The sequence below is a fragment of the Cucurbita pepo genome, chromosome 14, assembly GCF_057944985.1.
Source record: "Cucurbita pepo subsp. pepo isolate OVF chromosome 14, ASM5794498v1, whole genome shotgun sequence".
In the NCBI taxonomy this organism is placed as follows: domain Eukaryota; kingdom Viridiplantae; phylum Streptophyta; class Magnoliopsida; order Cucurbitales; family Cucurbitaceae; genus Cucurbita; species Cucurbita pepo.
In genome coordinates, this window is record NC_141811.1 from 7,554,100 (window position 1) to 7,560,315 (window position 6,216).

A 6,216-nucleotide genomic window follows, 5' to 3' on the forward strand; every position below is an offset into this window, starting at 1 on the left:
GGGTGGGGCCCCATTGTTCAAGTTCCGAAATCAATACTTAAGAGAACAACTCATCTACTTTCCTTATATGAAAATGAGTGAATTTCATCTCATGATATTATGTCCCCAACTCCCTATTTGGTCAAGTCCCCAAAATGGTAGGCATATTGAATCGGCTAAGAGAGTCATTCTCACCCATGTAAATTAAAGGACAAGTCCTCACAGGCAGGAGTTCATAACTCACTCAAGATTAAGATCGAGTCACATATGATCATCATGTGAAATATTAATCTTCTCAATTAACGGATTTATATAGAGAGATTAAATATTTCTTGGTCCAGTTTTATACAAACTCATTGTATAGGATACCCCCACTTGCATGTCTCTAATGAACAATTTGGATCAAATTATTTGTAACGATTACAAAGTGAGCCGTATCAATAGTGTTACCAGGATAAGGCACCCAACCTTATCCATCTACTATAGACTCTTTAGATTATTACTTGAACATGATCCTCTTGTATGTCAATCACATACGGTTCAAGATTACATTAATAACTTGGATTTTCATACCATGGATAACAATTAAATTACAAATAAAATAATAAAAATTATTGTTAAAAACTAAATAATTAATTATGAGGCTTTAGAGCATAAATCCCATTAATTTACCACTTGCACTAAAGCTGATGAGACATGTGTCTTATGGCATACTCGATACCCAACATGTTCGCCCGCTGGCCCTAGAAGATGATACATGCCTTGTAATCCTAGACATTCTAGGTGACCCTCAAACACTTTAGCCTAGAGAGCCATTTTATATAAATCAAAATAATTATCATTAGAAGTCATCTTTGTCACTACCACGATACTTTCTCTCTCTATATCATTCTTTATAGATTGATCTTTTATAATTTACTTAATATTAGTCTTTGTATCACTATCATCACATTGAAAAGTGATCGACTAAATCACATCCGAAACACCTTTCAAATGTTTAAGTAATTATTATGGTCATACAAGTCATTTTGTTGCTTTAAAAGCAAAAAAAAAATAATAATAATAATAATAAATAAAAATAAAAATAAAAAATCCGCTTGTATACCATATTTCACAATCTAAGGTAAAATTGATCTTAACATAAATTTTTTAAATTTATGTATCGAGTGTATCACTTAAAGATCAAATCTTTAACTCCATACCCAAACTAAAAAATTCTCATTAGTTATTTGAGAAAACTTTAATTTTCATTTAACGATCACACCATTAGTTTAACTAATATAATCTAACTAACGGTATAAAACGTTAATTCTCATCTATGCATTAATTGTCTCCCACTCACGAAAGATAATTAATCATACTCTCAACATTTGAGGTTACTTAGGATACTATTCCTCTGATTTCATATTTCAATGATTATTATCATTCTTTGAAGTCTTGCATCAAATATTTGACAACAATTTTGTCGGTATAATATATATGAGACAATGTTAAAGTTTATTCTTAAATCTCTATTTTTAGGACATACAGAATTATCCCAAATCATTTATTTGGAATTGGTTAGGTAGTCATCTATTTATGTTAGATGGAAAGATTACATCATCATAATGAGTACCATGTCATTAATATAAAAAATAAAATAAAAAATGAGAAAATCCACTAATCAATTCGTAATTTTCTTGTTTTCACAAGCTCATTACAATTTATTAAAGTCATAGGTTATCAAACCTCCTATGGATAAATTCATTTCAAAAATGAATTTTACTCTTCTTAGCAAACCTTTTGCTTTTGATCTCTAATAATAAATTCATATAATAATGGGTAGATGCCTTTTTTTAGATTTTCACAAAAGAATTCTAAATATTCATTTAACATATCTCATATAAAATGAATTAGAGAATAATAATAGACTCTAAATGACAACATGAGAGAAATTGGCTTCTAGCTACTTTCTCCCTCAACTCTTTGTCATAAGTCCTATTTTGAAGATCTGTATCTTCTTATCTATAAATAATTTTCCTTTTTGTAGATCCATTCATATCTGTAACGACCCTAAATTTTTACTTATTTAATTTAAGGTCATTACTATACTTTAAATGCAGAATTTCTTTAAATGAGCTCTTATCATAACTGTGACATAAGTTTGTCTTTTATTGCCTCATGAATAACGAATACACGGGAAAGAAAGGGAAAACAACTCTGAAATAAATATTCTATTCTAGCCTATGATTTATTAATGCGATAACAATTCAACCTATACTAACCTATACTAATGATGCAAATGGGAATTTAACTATACTATGAATGCAAATGAAATTCAACCTATACTAACCTATTGTACGAATGGAAAACAACTATCCTATGCATGTACCACGATCCCGGGATGTGTGATGCCGCCGTTGGTCTCACATGGGTGTCTTGCCTTTATCTGAAAATGTGGTAGCACGAGGCTTGAGTATTTCTAGAATACTCAATAAGTGACCCTGATATGAATTCAACAACTGATCACTTCCATGTACCCGAACGAGCAATTACAAGAAGCAATACAAAAAAGATTCAAGTATCAAATCAAGAAAATAATGGACTGGCTGACATTGGAAATGATTAGAAGACTTGCCTTTGGTAGTTGAACTACCAATTAAGACAATTTATGAATACCTTATTTTCTTCAATTTGTATTTAATAGCATTTATTAGTAGTTTGTATGAATGTCTTATTTTCTTCAATTTGTATTTAATAGCATTTATTAGTGATTTGTAGTTGGTGGCTGAACCTTATTATGTTAGGGTTATCTTTTAGGCCTATTTAAAGGCATATAATATTCATGTTTGAGGGATTGGTTGAATACAGACAAAACTTTTGTGTTTTCTTGATACCCTTTTGGTGGTATTCTTTTTTGCTTTAGGTTTGATGTTTAGACCGATTCATTGAATTAGTTTTAATCAAGCTAATTCTGGAGTGAATTGTCTTGGTATCTAAGAGTGACCATCATAGATTCTAAATTCGATCTAAGAGTCATTCATCTTCTAACCAGCATTTGGTTGGAATCAATCCGTTAAGTTAGCTTTCTTTGTGAACGTTTTGCAAGGATTCTAGAAGGACCTCTAGCTTTGCAAATTCCAGCATTGGAGGCGCTTATTAGACCCCCTATCGGGGTTATGCAACAATCACATGCAAATGAGATGATGGGACCTATCTTTTAATCTATCTTCCTACGGTGTTGTCCTAACGGGTAATTTGGACGTGTACCATATACTCTACACACAGCCCATACGTGCGAGTTGGTCTCACCAGTCAGTTCGCACACCGCTGGGCCACTTTCCTTGTCGGGCGAGCATACTCTGGGAGCTCCTTAGGCCGGACACCAGTTAGAACTAGTAACCATCAAGGCAGCGCTACGCAAAACATAACGATCATTCTCCTGCCATTAGATGTACGCGTCCGTACCCTCGTGATAGAATAGGAGTATCCCCCCAATGCATGAGCACACATAATGCATGAGGTCCCCAATATTTCTACTTTTGTCATTAATGAATATAACCCCACTATCATCTTTCATCCATAACATGTCATTTCTCATTTTTCAGTCTACATTATCATACATAATCCTAACGGGTTACATTTCATGCAATTTATCATAATTTCATGTCATACACTACATGCTATTTACATTCAGAATTATAGTACCATTCACGCCAGAATCATCCAGACACATCATAAACATCATAAACATAACACATCATATCACACTAAACAACATACTTTCACATTTCACAAGCGTACTTAATCGAGTATAACAGGCTAGCATACAATTTAATGACACGTGCGAATCCACGGGCACGTGCCAACATACAACATACAACGTGTAACCTACGACGGGTGAGCCACTTACTTGGTAGGCCTTAGCCGAAGTACTCCCTAAAATATAAACGTAAGCTCCTAGCTCCTCTTATACGTCCTGCGCTTCCGTTGGTGGTTTGTTCCTATGGATCATTCGACACCTTCGTTAGCATTTCACAAGCATAATTAATTTCCAACTTGAATTTGTGCAATAAAGCCTTAAAATGACCTATTTTTCATTAAACAGGGTGGAAATCAAGTCCGGGAGGGTCGGAATGGTGCCAAACAGGTCGAAAACAGGTTTCTCGAGCCGAATAAGCCGCTGGAGCCGAGAAGCTGCTGTCGGAGTCGATTAAACCGCTGGAGCCGAGGGGGTGTAGCGCTGTAGACGTGCCACATGGCACAACCAAAGGGCAACACGTGTGCAGCGGTCTCGGTTCGAGGTGCAGGTCGTTGGGTCGAGCGTGCGGGTTTTCGAGTTGCAGTCGCAGGTGATGGGTTAGGTCGTAATTGGGCTTTCTGGTTTGGGCTGAGGCGACTGGGCCGCGGGGGTGTCGTCGGTTGAGGGTTGAATTGTTGGCCAAGAGGGTTTTGGATCGCGGGTCGGACTTCGTCTTCTTCACCCGATTACCAGAGAGTTTTTTCGGCGACTCTCTCTCTCTCCTTGATCACGTCGTTCCAACGTCCTCTTTCCTCCTTTTTCCTCCATTTCCGAGTCTCCTCCTCCCTTAATCCCATTTATGGTGTTTTTTTTGTTCTTAAGGACCTAACACTCTAAGACTTGAGAGGGTTCAAAAATCCGACGTTTTGTCTCACTTACCCGACGGTGTACGACGTGTAAGCAACGTCGAAATCTATCCCCCGTGTGTGTAAAGGTCACTTGGATTGTTTTCGTGGTGTGGATCAGAGGTTTCAAAGTCGATTTCATTATGGTTTGACTTCGCCGGAGTGTCGTCGGTTTCTTCCTCACTCTACGTGTTTTCGTTTTCTTCCTTGTAGGAGGTTTGACTGAGGGTCGGGGTCCGTTGTTGTGGTGACCCCCGAAGTTTAGCGAGCTCGTGGGTTGTGTGAGAACTCGTCGGAGTTTTCAGTCTCGCCGACGACCGCGGATTTTTTTATTTATTTATTTTTAAATATCTGACCCGTTACAATATCCTATGAGTTTAACCTCATCAAGAACACCTACAAATCCTGGATTTTATGACTTTAACTTATTTATCCTTCGTCATCCTCCCTCATAACTATTTTGAAGTTAATAAGCCTTCAAATTGGTCATCTAACATGACAATTTGAATTTTAGTAGGATTGAATCATCTCATAATTCTCCCAGTAGGATGAGGCTTATCCAATTAATGACAAGGATTGTAACGACCCAAAATTTTCTACTTAATTTAAAGTCGCTACTGTATACGTACCATAAACATTGAATGCGGAAGACTTCATTTAAATTCTATAAAACATAACCTTTAACTTAAAACACAGCCATGGACTTACGTGTTTCGAAAACATCTTTAAAACGACACAACAAAAGACTCGAAATAAAATAAATAAGCGTTTAAGTTTAAAACATCCTATTCTATCCTAATTCTAAGAAAATAAATGTCACTATCCTATGCATGTGCCATGATCTCGAGTTACGATGCCGTCGTCAGCCGTACAGGGATGCCTTGCCTTAACCTGAAAAATGTAGTAGCACATGGCTTGAATATTTAAAGAAATACTCAGTAAGTGACCCCACTATTGGGGTTCAATGCAACAATCACATGCAATGAAATGATGGGACCTATCTTTCGTTTCGTTTCGTTTTCCCTACGGTGTAATCCTAACAGGTAATCGTGGACGTGTACCATATACTCTACACGCAGCCCATACATGCGAGTATGGGCTCACCAGCTAGTTCGCACACCGCTAGACCACTGTCCCTAGCCGGTGGGCATGCTCTGGGGGCCCAACGGGACCCGTTGAAACTAAAACCGTCACGGCAGCGCTATGCAGGGCATAACGATTGTTGTCCTACCATTTGGATGTATGCGTTCATACCCTCGTGATGGGATAGGGGTATCCCCCCAAATGCATGATCACACAATATGCATGAGGTCCCACTAGTCCTACAGTCATCATTTAATGAACATAACCGCGTGTCACGTTTTCATGCTTACATGTCATTCTCATTCTCATTTCGTTACATATCATACATATTCCTAGCGGGGTTATGTATCATGCAATTTACCGTATTTCATGTCATACAATTCATTCAGTTACATTCCAATACTCATACAACAAGCCATAATCGTTCAAGGACCACACATCGTTACATGCATTACACATCACATCAGACTAAAAGCATACATTCACGTTCACATAACTACGTACTTAAGCACAATAATCTAGCATACA